Source organism: Chrysemys picta, chromosome 11 (assembly GCF_011386835.1).
Source record: "Chrysemys picta bellii isolate R12L10 chromosome 11, ASM1138683v2, whole genome shotgun sequence".
NCBI classification, from domain to species: Eukaryota; Metazoa; Chordata; order Testudines; family Emydidae; genus Chrysemys; species Chrysemys picta.
The window spans coordinates 42830297-42854197 of record NC_088801.1 but is presented as its reverse complement, the minus strand read 5'-3'; the positions used below and the strand labels follow the sequence as shown (position 1 = coordinate 42854197).

The 23901-nt window shown below is 39.7% G+C and overlaps 2 long non-coding RNA genes across 6 annotated transcripts in view; one reads left to right on the top strand and one right to left on the bottom strand.

Annotated features, from left to right (window-relative positions):
- Nucleotides 1-23901, top strand: part of LOC135974136 (uncharacterized) — a 47411-nt gene that overhangs the window by 12518 nt on the left and 10992 nt on the right. The window lies entirely within an intron of this gene.
- The window catches only part of LOC112061805 (uncharacterized), a 92317-nt gene continuing 85735 nt past the window's right edge, over nucleotides 17320-23901 (bottom strand). For all 5 annotated transcript variants that reach the window (XR_010591320.1, XR_006176941.2, XR_006176942.2 and 2 more), the window contains one exon: nucleotides 17320-19626. This is a non-coding gene — a long non-coding RNA (uncharacterized LOC112061805). The remainder of the gene's footprint in view (nucleotides 19627-23901) is intronic.

Sequence of the window (23901 nt, the reverse complement as noted above, 5' to 3'; positions counted from 1 at the left end):
TGATGTTTCAAATCTGATACTCCTTGATGAAACATAGGAGCCTTGTCTCATAACAGGCTTATTCAAAGTCATACAAGCTACGGAAGTGAGATCTTGGAAGAGTGTTGCCGTTTTCATAATGTAATAAAAATAATGTAATTATAAATAATAATTAATAATAAATAGTGTGTAATAAGCATGTCATAAAAACAAATTTGATATTGCCAAGATCACTGCTTTTATAATTTATACTCAGGTAAAGGAGACAATCCCTGGAAATATTCATTTTTAGGAGGGGGTTCGCGAGACGTGACATTTTAGTGAAAGGGGTTCACAGGTTGTTAAAGTTTGGGAACCATTGTCCTAAGCAAACTATGGAAATGCGGTCTAGATGAAATTACTATAAGAAGGGTGCACAATAGGTTGACAGACTGTACTCAAAGAGTAATTATCAGTGGTTTGCTGTCAAACTGAGAGGGTATATCTAGTTGAGTCCCGCAGAGGACAATGCTGGATCCAGTAAGAATCAATATTTTCATTAATGACTTAGATAATGGAGTGGAGAGTGTGCTTATAAAATTTGTAGATGACACCAAGCTGGGAGGACAGGATTAGAATTCAAAAGGATCTTGACAAATTGGAGAATTGGTCTGAATTCAACAAGATGAAATCTTATAAAGATAAGTGCAAAGAACTTCAGTTAGGAAGGAAAAATCAGATGAACAACTACAAAATGGGGCATAGCTGGCTAGCTAGTAGTACTGCTGAAAAGGATCTGGGGATTATAGTGGATCATAATTTGAATGAGACTACATGATGCAGTTCAAAAAAGGCAAATATCATTCTGAAGTGTATTAACAGGAGTGTTGTATGTAAGATATGGAAAGTAATTATCCTGCTCCACTCTGCACTGGTGAGGCCTCAGATGGATTATTGTGTCCATTTCTGGGAACCACACTTTAGGAAAGATGGGAATAAATTGGAGGGAGTCCAGAAGAGAGCAACAAAAATGATAAAAGGTTTAGAAAACCTCACCTCTGAGGAAAGGTTAAAAACATCCTGGGCATGTTTAGTTTTGAGAAAAGAAGACTGAGGGGGCACCTGATACCAGTCTTCAAATATGTTAAGAGCTGTTATAAAGAAGACTGTGATCAATTGTTCTCCATGTTCACTAAAGGAAAGACAAGAAGTAATGGGCTTACTATGGTCTTACTTTGAGGTGTATATGGCATTAATAGCTAAGATTCTGCACCATTGAGATATGATGAGTGAAGTATATAAAAGCAGACATGCAGAGCTTTTGAAAAACAGGTTTGAAAGATGCTGTCTGGCAGTACTAAATGGACACTGAATAATGCCTAGCTACACTGGCATATTTAATGACTTGTCACTTGTATTTTATAACCCTTTTGTGGTCTTGAAAATTTGCTTAGTTTGTACCTTGGAATAAAAGCTTGTGGCAGGATTTTTTTTTATTACAAGCATAGCCCAAACCCCTCTTCTCCCACACCAAAAAGTGGTAAATTAACATTCTGAAGCTCAAATGATTTTTGTGTCAAAAGGCATGATTTTGTTGTATATTGCTGCAAAACATAAACTGGAGCCCCTGGAGTATTTTGTGTCAGAACAAATTATCTTTGACAGAGTTATTTCTTTTAAGGAAGTCATTTTGCCAATCGCTAATTTATTTCAGTCAGAGTTTCATAATATTTTTTCAGGTGACTTTGTGTGATCATTTAAAAACTTAGCATGAAACCTTCTAATGTGTGGAGGAAGAGCTGAGACAGAGTTGTCTTGAGACTGTTTAGGGAGGAGCTGAAGAACCTGAGAATTCTGTCTAGACCTTAAACACAGGGCTGTCTTGCCTGAACTCTGCAAGAGATACTACATTTGAGAGCTATTAGCTGCAGTTTTGCTTTTGTCATCAATATCCCTCTTCCAAGGTGCATATGTCTGTCAATAAAATTAGAGTGGAAATTCAGTATCCTATGTGTGCACCTATGTGCTTTTCTTCCAACATGGAAGTAACTCACTGCAAGATTCCCAGCTGCCCAGAAGCTGGGACAGTGAATTTTAGAGCTTGTCTACATGGAGAAATTTATCCACATGACTATAGTTAAGTCTTTCTAGAAACAATACTCAGTCCAGAATAAGAGTGACCACGTAGGGAGTTATACCAGTATGATTATACTCCTGTGTGCATGCTAGTAAGCTTCCACATGTAGATAAGCTCTGAGTGACACTCTTAACTTTATTAAATTGCAGTTTCTGAGTATGAATAATAGTATATGGAATCTCAGATATTACAGGTGGAAATGATCAGTTAGGTTATCTTGTCAATCCACTGGGGGCCAGTCCACGATTGTATCCACCATATATTGTTAGTGCTTTGTCCCTTCCAACTTTAAATGTTTCAAGGGATGGGCTTTCACCATTTCCACTGAGATACTATTCCACAGCTCGTACTTCTTAGTGTGAAGAAGATACCCCTTATACTGTGCCTGCATTTTCCTTTAATTTGGTGGCATTTGGTGTCTGGGGAATTAACAAAAATAGAGTGAATATTGTGAATAGGGAACTAAAACAAATTTTCTCCTATTTTAAAAAATATATCCTCTTAATGATAAGGTTAATGAATTTTATTTATCAGCTGGTTTTGGTTGTCAACGCAGAGCAAGTAGTTTTCAGAAAACAAGCTGAACTTCCCCTGTAAACAAAAGAGGGAAAATACCCCTGATTCACTGTCATAGATTTCTACTAATTTCATGGCTGCTTTAAATAAAGGAGTTTTTGTGCTAGTTTACAAATAAAGACCTTGAAATGAAATGGAGAAGGTGGAGATAACATTAAACATACCGGCTTCCTCCCTAACAGGGAGTGCTGACAAGTATCATCATATTACTAAAGTCACATCAGCAATGCGATATATTAAATAAAAACATTGTCTGCAGCAAGGCTAGTTTGTATTTTGTTCATGAAAACACTGTTACATCAATCTGCCCAGAAAATGGGATACATCAGAAAACAATGTTAAGAAGGCTTTTAAAACACATCATTGAGATTACAACACCTTTAAAAATAAACAGCACTGAATACCAACACAGGTAAAATGTCATTGTGAAACCAAGATCTGAAATTCAACGGCATGCTTTATAGCTTTCCAGTGTGTGATAAAATCTGTTCACCAGATGTACTATCTGTCTCCTGTGTAGCATACTTGAGCATCGTGTAGGCCCGAGGCCCATTTATTTCATGTAATTGCCTTCCCTGTGCACACCTTAGGGCACCCTAATTCTCCATTTTATTTCAGGCACTGTTCAGGGTACCATCTGGTAGAGTTAAGCTCATCTCATTTTACTGCGCTACTGCAGTGGCTATATTCAGCCCTATAGCATTTTTTCAGTGGAGAGAGATCTTACTGCCAGCTATTTATTGTTGCCTGAAACAAAGTAATCTTTAACTATACACGTTCAGAGTTCACATGTATATCAGTATTACCTGAAAAACAGGTCACCAGTTTCCACTTCACATAGTGAAATAAATAGTCAATTGCTAATATTCAGGTACAGCGCCATGCCGGCATAGCATTTTCTTCTGTTAACTTGTGGAGCAGTAGTTCTAAATTCTACTTTTGCTATTTCAAGTACGGATGTCTCTTTAGTATCTCATTTTTATTATTTCTATTAAAATGAGCACAAAATATTGTATCATCTTGAAAAAAGGTACCTCACTGAAGTAGCTTAATATTTAAAGGAAGCAATATACCTCTCAACTGTACCTCATTACAAGGTTCATTGCTATTTTAGGCCCAAATTTACTCCATCCCTAACATACATGGTGCTATCTTATTGTTTATCATTGTAAATCATTGATATAAAAAGGGTTGAACTTGAAAGTGAGATCATGAAAAACTTCATCCATTTCCAGCATTTTCCTTCTTCTCTGCTTTTTTTTTTTTTTTTAATGATCTCTCTCTTTCTCTTTCCCCCTTTGGGTCATGGTCATGTATTTTAGTAGCCTGACTCTTCCCCCCCCTCCCCAATATAACTTCCCTTTTTTTGCCTGCAATTTTGAGCCCATGGTTATTGCCATTTAGATGTCTGTCTACCCGATTGTGCCTACAGATTAGGTGCTTAAGGTAATTGCTCCCGATTTTCATGTGCGAATTGAAAGCCCTGCATCCCTAACTCTGACTCCTTTATGGATTTGAAACTTACATCCGGCAGAATTCAAAGAGCCAGATTCTGTCTTGCTGTAAATCCCATTGACTTCAGCACAGCTGCAAGGCAGTACAGAATTTGCCCCATGACAGCAGCTTTCTCTTGTAGGAGAGAGATGCCCCCCTCTCCAAAAGTTGCTATGAAATGGTAAAAAGCAACAGAGGGTCCTGTGGCACCTTTACGACTAACAGAAGTATTGGGAGCATAAGCTTTCGTGGGTAAGAACCTCACTTCTCCAGATGCAAGAAATGGTGTATGCATCATATAAAACACCTCCAGTTCCAACTTTGGACAAATCCTATTGAAGCCTTGAGTAATGACCACAGAACTTGGCTCAATGTTTCTTAGGTGTGTAACCAGAGTCTCTAGAACAAAAAATAGCTACTACCCTTCAGGGTCCAATCCTACATTCCTTGTGTACCCTAAAACTTCCACTGAGGCGAGTGGGATTGTTGACTATGCAAGTATGCAGGACCAAGCCCGTGGCCTTGAGAGAAATAGATCCTATTTTTCCTGTCACCGCAGCATGCATGTTAAAAAATGAGCTACTCTTCTTCCACTAGCGTCTTTTTAACAAAACATTTAAATCACACTTTCATTGCATCCCTTTCACCTGAACTTTTTCTCCAGGCAAGGTCAGGGCAAGATGATGGCAATCTGATGTAGGCACACTGTAACATGGCCCCCTGTGGCTCTGCCTCCACTTCAAGTGGCAGTGGCAGCAGCATAAGGCCACCTCTGCTCTCTCACCCAGGTGCAGCAGCAGGAGGATCCCCTTTGAGGCAGAGGTGGCATCATGGAATCTCAAGTACTTAGCCCAGCATCTGGGATATATCTGCTTGGGTAGGTGGGCTAGGCCCACTGCACTTCTTGATACATATGGAGAGGCTTTGGCAGGATGCCCAGAACAGCGGTCTTGGAGCTAATACCCCACTAAGATGAGTTCATACCTCTCATATTGTTCCAGGCTGCTACTCCTGCTTTGATCACACTCAGTTCGTGTTTTCAAACTTTTCTTTCCAACCATGAGGACTAGAAACTTACTTTAAAAAAAATTCTGATGTAATCACATGACTCCAGGAGCTGTGGCCCGACGTACTGTCTGTCCAGCACTGTCTATGTCTTAATTTAGCCCTGATCAAGGTGATGGGTGAGGGGCTACTTTTCTTGTCAGTGAAAGTCCTGCTACTCAAACAGGGAAGGGGTTGTAAGTGATAGTCAGCTCACCTGCCACTTTGGTGCTCGAATTAGTTATCTCTCAGCATTATCTGCAGCATTTGACAAGAAGAAGATTCCAGAATCATTCAGAGCACAATCTGTTATGGCTGAGGTAACCAGCACAAATAAATCCTAGACCAAATCACTTCTAAAAATGTATCTTTTCCCCTTCTCCTCCCTTGTTACAATTAATGATTGGTAATAGTCAGAGGATGGGATTTCACAGCTGCGTCTGAGAATACTGTCTTCTAAGTAAACTATAACATTGTAATTCCACTTTTTAAAAAGAGAGTTTGTTGTGTGAAATCTGTATGTTTTGCACTCACAGACAATGACGAATGTAGGTAGAGGCACCTGGATGTAGCTGTCTACTTTGATATAAAACAGGGTTGAATGAAAAGGATAATTCCCACTGTTATCCATTGTTGTAAGAAGAGTTTATTTTACTGTTTTTAAGATCAGCTGAAATCAGAAGTGCTGGATTATCATCAAACTGATGAATTCTTAATAGCCATAAAAATGCCTTTGGCTGATGTCTTGTAAATCACTGGTAGTGTCCAATGACCAAATAGATTCATATTTATTTTCCTGGCAATTTACCCCTTTGAGATTGTTTGAGAGTTATGCTATAAAAATGTTAATGTTGATCTCAATCTGAAGAGTAATTCCCCACCCCCCATGCATTCTGTCAAACATAGCTTCCTAATAATTACACTTGCATCCTTTTGCTAAGAGCAAAGTGGATGAACAAAGGAACCACAGGCCTTTGAAGACTGGTAGCTTGGAAATTTTTTAGCATATAATTCAATGCTGAGGCTTTTTGGATACCAAGAAAATATTCCTTACATAAAGGGAAAAAGATCCACCATGGCCTCAATCTGCAATTGATAGTGCATGGTGCCCTGCTGTATCCATGCTATCACGTTCAGGACTGGAGCCTTAACTACAATTAAGGCTGTCTGTTTTCTTCCCCATCAGACAGACTAAGGCCTTAGCTATTTCATTGATCAAAAAGGCAAGTGATAATTTAGTTTAAAGGGGGGGAAAAAGGAAAAGTCGTGGCACAGAATTCTTAAGTTTATTTTTCCATTAATAAAGTGCTAATTAATTGTCATTAATTTGTAGAAAAACACACACAAAAAATCCAGCTGTGTAAACAAATTCTCTGGAAGAGTCTTGCATAGTCTTGTGTAGGCACCAGGGTGAAAAAGACCTTTTTAAAGGGGGAAGAAAAAGTAAAACTCACTATTTTCTCCACAAAAATCATAGCTGTGACAACCATAGTCTTAGTTATGACCACATGAGTTATAACTACCTAGTCAATAGTTGTACTGCATGCAGTTGCAGTGATATAAAAGTGATACTGAAACAGTCTTCCCTGTTTCTGCCATTGTATAGTGAGGAAAATATTATGGTTTCCATTGTACAGCCTTTCAGAGGAATTTCCATTGCAGCATCTGAATTCTAACATGTGTTTTCTCTAAGCCTGAAGGGTGGCTTCTTAGCATGATTTCTCTCTTAATCCTGGGAGACAATATGGGTGAAATAATATTTTATCAGACCAACTTCTGTTGCTGAAAGAAACAAACTTTCGAGCTACACACCACTCTTTTTCAAGTTACCCTGAGCTCATTCTTGATCAGGTCCCATTGAATTTGATGAGAGTTTTGCGTGCATATGGCAGGCAGCATTCACCCCTCGAACCCTCCCCTCTGGTGTCTTGTATGGTAAGACCTGATGGCATTTCCTGTTTATTTCAGGCTCTGGTCTGGATCTTGGAACACAAGGCCTCAATTTGGAAATACTGTTCTTATTAAATGTAATATGTGTTCAAATTACTGACAGACTTATTTGGCTATTACATTTTATAGAATATTCCTGTAATAAAACAATTGGTTCATTTTCCCCCTGAAATGAAACTTATAGAATTTCAGTCCATAAGATGGGGTAGGCCCTTTTCCCAGTTATACACAAAATCCATAATGATCAATCCCACATCTGAGGTAGTGAAGATTAAAATCAACCATTGTGTAGTAGATGAGCAGTAACTATTTTTCATAAGGATTTTTACTGCACATTTGGGATTATGATTTCATATTATGCACATACATTTTATGAATCCATAACATAGAAATGTGTACTATTGTTAATACACATTTGCTGCCTATCATATAAAGGCTCTAAAAGAGCTATTTTGGTGTCTGCTGTCAATGAGTATTCTAATAATAAACAAAACATGGCTAGACATATTCTGTATTCTGGAGAAATAATAAAAAAAAATCATACTGTTGCTAATATGCACTGACAGCATATACCCTAATGGCTCAAAAGGAGTTGTTCCAGTGCACATGAATGTTAAGAATACAGAAAAGTTGCTTAATCATAAAGGATTGTGAGCAGAGCTGCTGTTGGATCAGCTGTATCAGTGTTTCACTCAGAATGAAGGGGGAAAACTCAAAGTGAAATAGATGCACCCAAATCTCAGTTCTACTTGCCATTCACCTCTTAATTTCATAATGGGATAGCCCTTCTATGTGAAGAATTTGTCAGGGCAATTTGCTCCAGTGCCCAGGCCAGTAAAGTAATAGGCCTTGAAAGGGTCATTGCTATACATACTCAACTAGGGGGCTCCCAGAAAGCAGCGGCAGATTGAACAACCTAGTACTCCCCACAGAGTCCTGAGGGGTACTTTCAAAAGTGTCCTAAATGAATAAGTTGTATTCAGTGTAGTTGTAGCCATGTCGGTCCCAGGATAGTAGAGAAAAGAGGTGGGTGAGGTAATATCTTTTATTGGACCAACTTCTGTTGGTGAAAGAGACAAGCTTTCAAGCCACACAGAGCTCTTCTTCAGATCTGTGTGGCTTGAAAGCTTGTCTCTCTCACCAACAGAAATTGGTCCAATAAAAGATAATACCTCAGTCACCTTTGTCTCTCTAAACGAATATGTTCGCATGTAACTAAAAAGGCTACTTACAATACCTTGCCTAGAATCTAACTTGTAGCCACCACTGAATGATATTTAGTTTGAAAAAGCCATAAAACCCATAGGATCTCATTTTTCTTCTTCTTTAATATTAAGTAAAAACAAAGTAAACCACTGTATATCCTACCTTCAGGCTGATGTATGTCCACAAAAATTATGAATGCAGCAATTAAAAATGACTTGCAATTAAAGGCCATGCTCCTACTTTCATTGATTTTTTTCATGTACTTCAGACCTATATGCTGAATGCCTCTTTCCTCTTTTTATGTAGTTCATGAAGCTGCACCAGCTGGTTTCACTCTGCTGTGATGCCCCGGAATGCATCTTTCTCTGGTATCACTGCTCTCAGGGTAGCACAGCTGGAGCCTACCACATAACTATGCCATATAATTAAAAAAAATGCTACTCATTCTAACTCAGTGTGCTGGTTTCATACCTGAAAAGTATTTGATTGGTATGCATGATATGACAGAACAATACCTTCTGGGGTTTCACCATGGAGTTGGCCAGTGCAACTTTGGGGGAAACAGAGAAAAATGGACAAATAGGTCAGTCTTGTTGTTTGCACAATCAAGTTTTTAGCTAGGTTAGTAAGGGCATTTTTCTAGAGTAAATGAAATGGTCTTGGTTAATTTTAGGTCAGTTTTACAGCTGAAACTCTTATCCTAAATGACTTTTTATCATATCTGGTATAGGCATCCAAAGGAACCATGCCCACATAAACTTCAATACCATAAGTCTTAATTTTGGATTACTTGTACTAATGGGTTGAAGACTGACTTTGAATATTACTATTTGACTATCATTCTGTAAGACTTGGAACTGTATTATGGTACTTCTAGCTTAACAATCTCTCTGCTGGTAAAGCTAGAAAAAATTAACAGAAGAGAATGGATCAATATAAAATGCCTGAAAGGCAAGATCTCTAGAAAAACGAGTTTTGCTCAAACACACTTTTCTATTTTGAAAATTCATGCAAGTGTCCATTAAAGAAGAATCCACTTCTCTTGGAATGTTACAAGCATGGCATCCAAGACTAAAGAGATGTAAACACTCAAAATTACGGGGTTTTTAATGAAAATCGCATAACTATAAAGTCTTTTTTTTCTACTGCAGAATACATTTGTATAGATAATTTCAGAAAACATTTGGAGAACTGGAAGTGCTTTTCTATCCATATGGTTCTTTATGAAGAGGTAATTTTTATCTGTGCGCCACTTAATTGAATATTTATAAGTTTGCTTGGCCTCAAAGGTACCTGCTAAAAAAAATACAATTGCCCTAGAATGCCTATAGTAAGATTTATTCAGTTACCCTTTAAGTACTTTGCAAGTTATTTCCATTTTCTTCCTATACAGTAATTTTGCTCCCAGTAAAATCCTATATTTTTCTAATATGCTTTATTTTAATTGGTCAATTCACTCTTAGTTGTACAAATAAGCAGTTTTAAGTTTGAGACTGTAAATCAGTCATCCATTTAAAAACTCTATTTCCTCATACTGCAAGTTTGATTCATTTAGAAGAGAAAAAACGTTGGCATGGAACAGAATTATGCAATGTCATGGACACATTAACATTTGGATCAAAATTTTACATTGTGTCAGCCAGTAAACAGTATAAATGGTTCAGATTTGCAATAAATAATTGTCTATTAATACTCTGGCATGGTGTAGCAAATTAAAGTCTCACTCCAGTAAGCACAGATGTAGGTAAGAGCTAGGGCCTAAAGCAAAGCAACTGCCATACAGCATTGAATAGTAAGAGAGCATCATGAAGCATTGTTCTCATTGCTATAAAGAAAGCAATGTCTACAAATTTAAACAGCAGTATAGAAGCATAGGAGGAGATACATGGTGGGTGAAAAGTCCAAACATTTCAGGATTAGGACCATTATGTTTTAGGTGCCCTGGCAGTGAGAAACATATGTTATAAGAATAAGAAGGGCATTCTTATTCGTAAAATGGTATGCTGTTTCTAGATCTGAACCAATAATGTATTCCATGAAGTTAGCCTGCTTTCTGTTTACGAATTGTCTGAAACTATCTTGTGATTTGTTTGCAAATGTATTTACTAATTGAATCTTTTTGCCAAATTACTTCTGTGATTTTCTTCATCGGTAGATTGTCTGTTTGCAAGCAGGTCATCTTGAGTATTTGCTATGTGAAATTCACAATTTTAGATGCATTGGTTAGCTTTTTTTCTTGGACACACAGGGGCATGTGGTATTTTTGTTACCTGATTCTATGACTTACACTCACAGACGCAGGGATCTGGTGAGACTACTTGTGTATAGGAGTCCAACATTAAATTTCTTAGCATGTACCATTTCCTTGACAATTTCTGCAGGTAAACATGCTTGCTAGTTCGGAGGGGAATATGAACACAAACTGAGGTGTAAATAGGGGTAAGGCAAATTCATCTGAAAATTCAAATGAATAGAAATGTTTCTGTTATTCAGCCAGCTCTAGCTGATGGGACAGTTGAATCTTAGAATCCAGAGTGGTCTTCCCTGTGTACTATGCTTGTTGTTAGAATCCACTCAAAACTGCTGTATTTGTCTTTTCTAACTGAATCAGTCCCTACTACCATAACACAATCTAGTCTTTCTCTACTCTAATGAGAATGCCTTAGCCAAATAGGGTGCTGTCTGTTACATTAACTATAGAGCACAATATCCCTTTTCTTTTCCATATACTGTTTAATATGAAGATACAGTATACTGGATGACACAGTTTTAATACAGTGTCTGCTTGGATAGACAGAGAATCTCTTATCTACCTAGACATTTCTACTGTGTTCATCTCCTTAGTATCTGGGTGCTTGGATCAGTGAGCTTTTGTGAAAAATGTATTGGTCCCCCAAAATATATGGGGGCTGCACTTTGTAGGTAGGATAAGCATTTAGGGTCAAATTGACCATGGCCCTTATGCAGGTGCACAATGGGGAAGAAGGGGAAAGGAACTTCCCCCATCACTTTGTACTTTAAAGACTGCAGCTCTCAGGAGGACTCAGAGCAGGGAGGCCAGGGATTGAATCAATACGGCTAGAGAACTACCTTCAATGTCACCCCTAGAGGTGATCAGTCCAAGTCAGGACTGAGGCAGGCTGTATTCGTCTGAGGGAAGTCTAAACTGTTGCTGTCCATGTTATATTTGTCCTGTGGACAAATAAGATTATCAGTCTTAGAGACTTAATTTGCCACTTTTCATGAACATTACTTCTACCATTTCGAGTGTGTACTTAATGTATGAAAGAGTCCCTTAATGACAGCTCTCACATTCTTGCATCTTAGAATAAAAGAATTAAGTGGATGATACGTGACAAAACTCCACCAATTCTCCAGAAGATTGCAGAGTATTATTTAGATGAACCCTTTCATAAGGCAAAATACATTTTTTCTGTCTCTAATACATCTCATTGCAGCCTCAACATTACAAAGGCACACAGACACCATGCAAAAAATATGATCAGCATGTAGGAATTTTCACAGTTAATTATAAAATTCAAATAAAAAGCAACAATGGAAAGTTGTAGGTGAGCGTATTAGACTAATTAAAAATATAAATAAAGTGGGCCCTGACTGAGCTTTTGACAGACCACTAAAAACACAAAATTGAGTTAAGTAGAACAGTAGATTCAATATAACAGAGTGGAATAAAATAGCGAGGTCTGAATTTACACCGTTTCAAGTCCCATGTAATTTACTATATGAAAGATCATCTGCAACTTCCTCTTGTTTTTTAAATCATTATCTATTTGATTAGCAGCATCACCACTTGATTACATCTTGATTGGTCATTTTTAACCATGAATGAGTCATTTTCAATGATCTGAAATTGTTTCAATCTACAAATACATATTTTCTGTTTTGAAAAGAGCATTGATTTGAATTGGGGCAGATTTGGTGCTGGTGTGTCATCTTTCGTTTTCAAGTACCCTGTAGCTGCACAACCATGGTCTAGAAAGTATTTTTTTTCCTAGTAGTCATGGCGTATGGGTTGCTCCAACGGCTCACTTTGTGAATGTCTTTACTGTTGGCTCTGGTGACATTGGTGGACATACTGGGCCTGATTTCTCTTACTTTGACTTCAGTGGAGTTCCTCCTGATAATATCTGAGTAAGAGAGAATCAAGCCTGTTGTTTCTGTGGCTATCTTTTGGGATAAAATTCTGCCCTCATTCAGGCATGCAAAACTCCAATTCACATCTTCAGAAGACTGGATTAGAGGGCTGATCTGAACATACCTTTCCTGCCTAGACACCTTTGCATCCGTAGCTCAGTTTAGAGTGTGAGGAATTGTCTCCCTGTTAAGACTGGCGAACAGCCTGGTGTGCCATTGTGTTTTCAGCAATGTTCACCTCCCCCAAATGATTTGACAATCAGGAGGAGGCCCCAAGTCCGCTAATTAAACAAGAAAGCTGAATTTTCTGCTGATTGTTGTCTAGACTGGGAAACTTTCAAGAGAGTTTTTTTCAGGGTTTAGTCTGGGAAGCTCACCTCAGCTCAGCTTCAGCACTTGATTTTCAATGAAGTCATCTTGCTCTTTATCCAGTTCCTATTTTGGTTGACTTAGGACCCACATACATCAGGCTTCATACCAAATTGAGGAACAATCTTGAACAAAGTTTCAACCTATTTGGTTTCTAACACAATTTGGCCAGCCAGTGACAGGGCCAAACCATGTTTTAAATCGCCCCCCCTCCCCCCGACATGTTCTAGCCTAGGTACAGAGCCAGACACCCTTATGTGTCAGTGCTCAACAGGGGGAAGGAGACAGAAACTGTTCCTCTCTTAAATACCTGCCCAGGGAACAGTCAGAATCTTGATACTGAGCATATGGGATTGGGGAGGGGGAGGGAATGTAAGTGCCATCAGAAGTGCTAGACATCCCAAAGGGGACATAGCAAGGGAAAGGGCATGGCCTTTCCTGTACCCACTGGTTAGCGACTAGAGTCCATCACTGCCAGGAGTGTGCACAATACCCTTTTAAAAGGTGTAGCAGTTGCTGCCTCAGTCTGTCACTCCCAGCACTCTGAAAGCATTCTGCTTGCCTTTGTCCTTAGTAGGAATCATACCTTTGGCATTTGCCACTGGTGCTGTGCACCTCAGCACATTTCCTTAATCCTTGGCATAGCTGTTCTTTACCAGCCACATTCCAGCGTTTGGATTAGAACAGTTTTACTCTGTCCATATTGAGCAGATGAATCATGTTAGAAAATGTTTTAACTGGAAAAGTGTTTAATCAAACTGAGAAAACATATTTAAATTCAGTTATTGGTCTAGTGTGGATGGGGCCTGAGAAACAAGGTTAAATTAGTAGCACAGGTTCACCCTTGATCAGCCTAATGCCCAGCTCTTTTCTGCTGCCACTAGATCACATGGGTCTCTTTTCCATAGCATCGACGTTTTATCAGTCACAGGATTACTAAAATACTATAAATCAATAGAACAGGACAGAAAATTGCTTTCTTACATGACTGCAACAACATGCTGCTGCTTATATCCTCTGGAATGACAATGAGACATTTATCTTTGTGCAAAAAATACCAGTTCACTGTATGAATTGCCAAGTTATATATGGCTAAAACATTCCATTCAAAATGTTATTCTTTGCTAAAATGAAAACTTCCACTTTTTAAAGATCACATGGAAAAAACCTCAAGCTTCTGAACACAATAATACCAATAGGTTAATATTTACGTAGTGCCTTAAAACTTTTCTCCCAGTCATTCTTCTTCCTGATATTTGCTTGAAACTTGTGCCAAACTCTCGAAAGACCTTATTTTTCTTAAATATTTTTAAATCTACTCACAAGGGGAAATGCTCATAAAATTCAGCTTCAGCCACAATCTGGACTACGGCCTGCCAAGCTCCACAGAAATAAATCATCAAGTCATTTTGGCATACTGTGGGCCAGAAGGACCATCTTCTGAGGTAGATTTAAAGCGACATTGTTCTGTAAGCTATGTCCTCTGTGAAAGAGATTGAGCAGTAGGTTGAAAGACTGTATTTTTGACTCTCACTTACTTGAATTTCAAATGATCATCTGAAATAAATCGTGTGTGTGTGTGTGTGTGTGTGTGTGTGTGGCGGGGGAGACTGTTAATTACAAAATCATGGATCCCAGACTGGTCATGAGATTCCCAGGCTAGCAGGAACTTGAGGAGCACTGCAGTGACCCCTCTAGCTAGCTGAAGAATGGCAATGCTAGAACCAAAGGAGTCCTGTTCATCTGATTCCTAAGAAAGGAAGATTTCCTTGTGGGAGGAGTCTAAAAATAAATCAGAAGGACCTGTCTTCTCCATCCAAAAAGGCAAGTCACAAGAGGCCATAATCTGGCCCAAGGTCTCTTGACAAACCAGTGAAAGACTCTTTACTGATTTCAGTGAATGACACTGGGGTTGTGGCATAATGACAGACATAGGAAACTTGGCTTATTGTACTTGGACTGTATGAAACTACTGAACAGTAACAAAAGCAACTCAGAGGAAACTTGCTAGTGTCAGGTTTTGTTAGAACCCAAAACTTGGGGTAGATTCACCACAAGATTCAAGACTCTAGTCATGCTTGAGCATGTTTAGGTTTTTGTGTGGAAAGCAAGCAAAAAGTGATGGCCTTGAAACCAGGCAAAAGTCAGAAGTTTTGCTATTTGTGGTTTCACTACAACTCCAAGCAAAATACTCAGGCATGCAAACCTGCATGAACTGAAAAAGGAAAATATTTGAACTTCCTGGGAAGTGAAGCAGCAGAATCTTGCAGTGCTCCAACTGCACCATCAGTAGATCAATAACTGTTTTATGCCACCTCTGGTGGGGATGTAGCTGATGCAGCCAGAACCTGGGAGCCATTTTCAGTTTTCACTTGTGAGATGTAATCACACTAAAACAATTGTGGCTGTGCCTTCTAAAATCCAAATGGAAAAATTTCCCTTGAAGTTATATGTGTTATGTGAAGGCACTGTTACCTATTTCATTATCATTACTGATGAGCAGAGTTGGGCCTATGCTCCAAAACTTGGACCTGGCTCTAGATCCGAAATCAAATTTCAAATACCCCAGAGTTTGTGCTGGTTCAGAGGCAGGGTTTTGGCTGGCCTGTTATATACACAGCAATCATTTTTTAAAAATTGGATCTTTCCCCTCCCCCCCAACTTCTCTCAGAACTGAAGTTTCAGTTCATCTTTATTTATACAAAGCATCCTGTTAAATATTTTAAAGATCAACTGAATCAAAATAATTTTTCACCAGGGTTTGGATGACTCTGCAGATTATGTATCAGGATACAGGCAGTGTGGCCTAACTCTACTGAGACATGACAGTAGGTATAGGTATCAGATAGTTCCTCCTTGATTCTCTTTTAATTAAATCTCTATTTTTGTAGTAGTGGCAAGATAAGACTGATTTCATCACTGCTTGGTTGTTAGAGCATTTATGCACTTATTTCCCTCATATACTTTTGAGCTGCAAAGAGGTACTGAGAAATACATACCAGGCAGTTAGAGGTTAAGGATCATTTGCATAAATTAGCAAGTTTTGCAAATGAATTCATTTAGTGAAAAGTAAGACACGGGACACTGCATTTTAATAATTGACATTCCACATGAAATGCAATGTTCTTGAGGAGGAAATTGAGCTCCAGGTTGCTATTAGACCCAGCGGAGCAGCAAGAGCTGGAAAGAAATGCCATCTCACATTATGAGAGTTACTGCTCCTGCATAACAACTATCTTCCATGCTGATGGACTTTTTAATAAAATTACTAGTAGGCACAGAGAGGGAATCAGGAGAAATCCAGGCATCAACAATACTGGACAGGAATCTAAAATGAAAGAGGTCTTTCATGATGTGGTCTCAACATCCAGCCAGGAATTCATTATGCTCTGCTTCTAAAACAACCTTTCATTTTCCATTTTATTTGGCAGCAAAAATCCCTTTACTTTATAATATTACTAAACACTTATAAGATTACTTCAAAGTATGCAGGGCTGAGTGGAAATGATAAATTATCTAATTTTTGGTGCCTTGTCACAGCATAGGTTAAATTACAAAATAAAGATAAGTGATCCACTTACCTGCCTCCTGCTGTCCTGATCAGTTTAAGAACACATTATGTTACAAATATTGGTCTTGATACATAAGTAATGACTTTCATAAGGTGCTAGTCAGTCATTCTATGTCAGAGTACCTACATTGTGTGCCATAAGTACAAATTATGCTCAGGAAGAATTGGAAACAAATCTGCCCTTAATGTTTCCTGGCGTAATTTAAAATGAGCTTAAAGTGAATTAAATCATTTTACTCAATGATATACTTTCCTAGGTTCATGTGGAGTAACTATGTCGTATCAATTAAATCTCAATGAACTGCAGCAGCTGATAAAATTTTCCCCATTGACTTGTAATATTCCAAGATATTGATGGGAGAGTTATTGTCATTCATCTGAGTATAAACCTGAAATCATGTAGGGAGAGTGCTCTGATAAACTTCCAGCATTGGAAAAATAAACTGATTAACTATACTAGCTGTACACTATCTTTACCATTTTCTTGTCCTTTCCCACTGGGTAAATTGTATACTGATATTCTTTTACTTTTTGTTTGTGTAATTGTAGTTACCCCATTTCTGCCACTGTATTTTCTCCATATTTGCAAATAATCTGCTAGCTAGTTAAGAATAATGGGGTGAGATAATGTTACTAAGATTTTCTCCCTCCAGAGCTTAGAACACTTTGAAACTAGATTGTACAAAGTACTAGGAAATATACGGCAGTGAATGATGTTTTACTGGTAGCAGGATGGACAAGTTCACCTAAAAGGTCTTTTGTGTCTCTAATTTCTATGATCCTATGACATCGAAGAATTATTGATGGTTTATTTTTATTCTTGAATACGTTGTATTTCCTTCAACAACAAACCCTCAACCTTGTTAATGATATTTATTATAAAAACAATTAAGACTTTTAAACTTTGGAATACAGACATTGAGATTCCTAACTGAAATGAGTTTTGTGGTCTCAGCATACTGCTGAGTTGCTATGGATCTCTTTATCTTCAAAAATACCACAGACATTATTTAGGCAGATGACAGTCCATGCTGAAGAGTGAATCAGTTCAGAGTGAAATCTTGACCTCACCCCTCCCATTGAATTCAATGGGAAAAAACTCTCTGACTTCAGTGGGGTCAGGATTTCAACCATAGAGTGAATTCTGTAGCTCTCAACCTAGGAAGTATTTTCTAAGTCTTTGGATATATCATATCATAGAGAAGTTTCTTCAGGACTGTTTAGCAAGCCTGTGGATAAATAGAACTTCAATTTTTAACTCTTCATGAACACAAACAACCATCCCCCACAAATATTAATAGGAATGTTCATACAATTGTTTTCCAAGAAAATAAAAAACGAAGGGGCTCTCAGATTTTTCACTGAATAATTTAATATGTTTCCCCAACAAAGTAACCCTGTACCTTAGATCAGTTTAGCCCTCCAACATGTCGTGTGCAAAAGAAGCAGTCAGCTGGCCTAACAGATGCCCACAGCTCCATGGAATGAAACTTTACTCTGAAGAGTGTGGTAGCAGTATAAAGAGCCTTTTCACCAGTGTATTGCTGATGGATCTGAGCTGCTTTTCATGTATGGATGCTACAGACTCCTTATATTTCTACATTTTAATAACAGTGAACAGCATAAATTATCTCTAATTCTTGATTCTGCAAGGAAGCAGCCATCTGGTCTAATACCACTGTGACAGTGATATAGGACTGAACACTCTGTGCTTGGTCTGCTGCACAGAAAAGGACAATAGGACATATTTTAAAATGTCAGGATACATCAGAACCATATTCAGGAAAGTTTGCATTTATGAAAATTGATTGTATTGGAGATATATCATGATGCAGATCTAATCATGGCTGCTGGTATGCTGAATTAAATTAAGAGCTGATTTGAATTTTTCTAATTAAAGATGTTATTCCTTCTCCCATCATGCTTTCTCTTTCTGTAAAGGAAGCTTATTTAAACAATTTTCAGAAAAGCTTTGTGGGAGAAAATTAAAGCATTAACAGTGAGTGCTGGGTTCAGTGGTCATGTACATGAAGTGAATTTGATTGCCTCATTGCTGTATTCAGTGGACACTTGTTCGTATCCCAAAACTATCACTGGTATTTGCACAATGCTTATTATTTGAACTGGATAGGCTTAGTAACAAGCATATCAAAGGTACTGCAAGTTAGCATGGAGGTACATAGTCAGAGTGGTTTGGAGAGCCTGCATGGCGTACTGCACGCTCTTTCTGGCCCTAGCCAGATGCCTCAGTCTTGTGTGTGAGAGACTTTTGCAAATCCAAGAAAGAGAAATGCAGCCTTTTTTGGGAGCAAATAGTCTTTAGTGGTAAGCAAATCTGAGTAAAACCAAAAGTATCGCTTGCCATTGACAAATTAATTTCAGCTTTATTTAGTAGTTTGTTAAATATTTTTGAATAAAGTAAACTTCTGAAAACTTGTTAAGCTGTCATTAAAATTAATGGTATAGTGTATTGCTTTAATTTCACTGGTGGCCTACCAAGTTTTCAGGCACTTACATTTTATTTAAAAATAAACTTAAAATACTACTTTGTACAGCAGTTAAACTGTGGAGGTCAAAGAGTTAAATACCGTAGCAGGATTTTTAAAGGGCTGCATAATTTTATGACCAGTAATAACATTTGTAGCTTTACTTGCTAGAATGGGGCAATCAAACTGCATAATTCAGGGTGATGATTACCACAGAGATATGAAATAATCCTCCCACCCTTTCCACCATGTTGAACACTGCATAATTCGCCAGCTGTTTTTTTTCAGAGCATCAAACATAGGCCACTAGCGAGACACAAGGCCAGTCTTGATGGATAATTGGTCCAATCTGGTATGGTAAACTGTATGTTCCTTAGATGAGATATGGTTGGGTTTTTCAGCCTTCCAACTTGCTGTTCTGCCTATGGACTATGAATGAAAGGAAGTGGTACTTCTGGGACTAGATATCATTCTTCCTGACAATTAGAGTTGTCCAATGCTATGACTTCATTTCAGGAAGCATAATCTCTAGAAGCATTATGCCAGTCTTTCTGGATAAGTTGTGTAGTACCTGATCCATTTTTGGAGCACTTGAGGATTCTGACATCACAGCCAATTCATCTTCCCAGTACCATTACACCCCCCATTCCTGGAATGATGCTTTCATTTATTTCATCCACCTGAGAGAGAGAGAAAAAAAAAACAAATCAGTGAGGGTAGAACAAGATATGCACAAACAAATGTAGCTTCCAGCTAAGGTGAGCTGAGCATAGCTCCTAATGGCTTGGCCAGAGGGACAGTCCCTGCTAGAGCTTCTGCCTAAGGACTGCCAGAGCCCTTTGAATCACAGTTGTGGTCATGTATACAATGCAAACAGAGTGAGTACAGTCACCAGATGCGAGGTGATGATAATTAAGGGCTAGATCCTCCATTTCTTGTACACCCCAAAATCCTGAGCGAAGACCCTGGAGCCTAACTGTATCTAGCAAAGTCTCACATCTTACATAAAGAGTGTGTGTGTTTGTGTGCAAGGAATGCAAGGATCCAGCCCAATGACTGTGCTTTATGTTTGGCCACTAGTTGGCCGCCACAAAAATCAAAACACTCATTCAACCCAGAGGTTTCCAGAGGTTTTCCAGTGTTGAAGAGCACCTCATTTTTTTGACAATAGTTTGGCTTATCTCTACTTAAAATTTTATATCAGAGCTTGAGGGAAGATATAAAGAGTGATGGGTGATAAATACAATAAAGCTTCTTCAGGTATTCGAGATGCCCCGTTAGCTCACTGATAGATCACTTGAAGAGCTAGTGGAAAAGCCAGGGGTTTTAAAAAATTATTTCTCCCTCTTTCCTTCTGTTGCATATCTGACTCTTTCCTGTTCCACCATTTAACTTTGTGTTGTAGCTCTGTAAATAAAAGCGTAGTTAGGAAGCCTCTGAACGTAATTTTTTAACCCTTATATTCCATAGAAGTGGCTACAAAGTATAGCAAAAAAATCAGTTAGACTTAACTATTTTGTCCACCACTTTTGGGGAACCAAAGGAGAATCTATTTAAATCTATTGAGCTTCATAGAAAAAATGAACTTGAGTCACCTTCCTTTCCCTGACAAAGGGAGTAGTAGAAGTACACCTCTACCCTGATATAACGCTGTCCTCGGGAGCCAAAAAATCTTACTGCGTTATAGGTGAAACCGCGTTATATCGAACTTGCTTTGATCCGCTGGAGTGCACAGCCCCGCCCCCCCCGAGCGCTTTTTTACCGCGTTATATCCGAATTCATGTTATATTGGGTCATGTTATATCGGGGTAGAGGTGTAGTAATTTCCTAAGTTTTCCACCTAATTACTGCAAACTCTATACCGGGGTTGGCAACCTACGGCACGTGTGCCAAACACGTCACACAAGCCGATTTTGAGTGGCACGCTGCTGCCTGCCACGGTCCCGGCCCCCAGCCCCACTCAGCCCCCCCCACCCACCGCTCTCCCCTGGGGGAGCAGAAGGCAGAAGCTTGGTCCTGCGGCAGCCAAGCTCCCCCCCCCCCGCTTCTTCCCCCAGCATGGTGCTTTCCTGCCCTTCCTCCTCTCCTTCCCTGCGCCGATCAGCTGATGGCCTTTGCGAGGGGAAGGGGGACAAGTGGCAGCCTGCTCACTGCTCTTTAGAGGAGGCAGAGAAAGAGGTAGGGACGGAGCCTTGGGGAAGGGGGTGGAACAGGGCATATCCCTTCCAGCCCCCTGCCATGAGCCGCTCAGGGCAGGAGGCTGGGAGCACTCCCACGAGCTGAGCACCCCAGCCCTCTGCCCTGAACCCCCCCCCACACACCCCCAGCCTTCTGCCCTGCACCTCCACACCCCTGAACTCCCCCCACACCCAGCTTTCTGCCCTGTACTCCCACACACCCCCATCCCTCTGCCCTGATCCCTGAACCTCCACACCCCCCATCCCTCTGCCCTGACCCCTGAATTCCCCCCCACACCCAGCCTTCTGCCCTGTACTCCCGCACACCCCATCCCTCTGCCCTGACCCCTGAACCTCCACACCCCCATCCCTCTGCCCTGACCCCAGAACCCCCCCCACACCCAGCCTTCTGCCCTGCACCCCCCCCCACACACACCCAGCTCTCTTCCCTGAACCTGCCCCCCAGGTCTGGGGTCCCGGCTGCCGGCCCCTTGCCAGCTGGCGTCCCGGCCGTAGGCCTCGCTCAGCCTGCTGCCGGCCTAGGTGAACAGAACCCCAGGCCGGCAGCGAGCTGAGCAGGCTGGCGGCGTAAGATCAGCATTTTAATTTAATTTTAAATGAAGCTTCTTAAACATTTTGAAAACCTTGTTTACTTTACATACAACAATAGTTTAGTTATATAATATAGACTTAGAGAGAGAGACCTTCTAAAAAATGTTAAAATGTATTACTGGCACGCGAAATCTTAAATTAAAGTGAATAAATGAAGACTCGGCACACCACTTCTGAAAGGTTGCCTACCCCTGTTCTATACTATAGAAAATTGCTATCCTGGAAGCTGTAACTAGATGGAAATTAACAAACATACCTGGCCATATTCATATGTATCCCTTTTGCAACTCCACTAATGTTACACTTCTGTAGGTGAATGAGGTTATACGAGGGATAAATTCAACCACTGCACTGAATTAAGGCTAAGAACTCTCCCTATGGGATGTATTATTAAAACAGGATATTAACAGCAATTTTGTTTGGTAGTTGAGGTGATTTACTCAGTGAAGTTTCCTTCTGCTAGTGCTTCTGCAACCTAAGATTTTTAAGTCATGGGTGGGGGGAGGGGAAAAGTAGACACTGATTAATGACCCTACAATCAGGGGTGCTGGAACAATTTGTATTGTGGGGGTGCTGAGAACCATTGAACCAAACTGTAAACCCTGCATATGATGGAAACTACTTCAAGCCTGGGGGTGCTGCAGCCTACAATAAATCCTTGGACTGGGATCTTGTCAGAACTCTGAAGTAAGGCAGGGTCATGCCTGGTCAGTACTTGTATGGGAGACCTCAGAGGAAAACCCAAGATGATACAGTAGGTAGCTCTCTTCTCTGTGCATTGGTTCTGAACCAGTGCCCAAGCTCAGTACTATGGGGAAAGCAGTGAGCTGTTGAAAGTATTGATTTTTGGGGATGAGATTAATTAATATATGGAGATATCCTATCTCCTAGAACTGGAAGGGACCCTGAAAGGTCATCGAGTCCAGCCCCCTGCCTTCACTAGCAGGACCAAGTACTGATTTTGTCCCAGATCCCTAAGTGGCCCCCTCAAGGATTGAACTCACAACCCTGGGTTTAGTGGGCCAATGCTCAAACCACTGAGCTATTCCTCCTACCCTCCCCCCCCCATCAGGGGTGCTGGAACAATTTGTATCATGGGGGTGCTGAGAACCATTGAACCAAACTGTAAACCCTGCATATGATGGGGTTGATGTAAACCCAATGTCTTGACTATTTGAAGATCATGGTCCAGAACCTTAATATATATGTTAGCAGGGCTCAGGAAAGTATAAAGAAGTAAAAGCTTAGGACAAATTCACTGCTGAGATTGACAGATAAGGCAAGCCTCTTGCTGGATGACAACTAAACTAGAAAAAACTAGAAAGATGTAAAATTAACATGGCACACAGTAAATAGATTAAAAACTGGCTAACTGATAGGACTCAAGATCCAACTAATTGTAAAGGGGAAAATCCTCATCAAACAGATATGTTCCTAGTGGGGTCCCACAGGGATCAGTCCGTGGCCCTACACTATTTAATACTTTAATTAATGATGTGCAAGAAAAAATAGTCACTGAAAGTTTACAGATGACCCAAAAGTTAGGGGAGTGGTAAATAATGAAGGGGACAGGTCACTGATCCAGAGCAATCTGGATCACTTAGTAAACTGGGTGCAAGCAAACTATACATTTTAGTAAGGCTAAATGTAAATGTGTCCATCTAGGAACAAAGCATGTAGGCCATACTTACAGGATGCAGGACTCTCTACTGGAAAGCAGTGGTTTCAAAAAAGATTTGGGGGTCATGGTAGATATTGAACTGAACATGAGCTCCCAGTACAATGCTGTGGCCAAAGGGGCTAATACAATCCTTGGATACATAAACAGGGGAATCTTGAGTGGGAGTAGAGAGATTCTCTTACTTCTGTTTCTGGCACTGGTGTGACTGCTGCTGGCACAGTATCCAGCCCCGATGTCCACAATTCAAAAAGGATGTTGATAAATTGGGGAGGTTTCAGAGAAGAGCCAAGAGAATGATTAAATGACTAGAAAACCTGCCTTATAGTGATAGACTCAAGGAGCTCAATCTATTTAACTGAAAGAGAAGGTTGAGAGGTGACTTGATTGTCTACATGTATCTTCCTGGGAAACATATTTAATAATGGGGTCTTCAATCAAGCAGAGAAAGATATAACACGATCTAATGCCTGGAAGCTGAAGCTAGA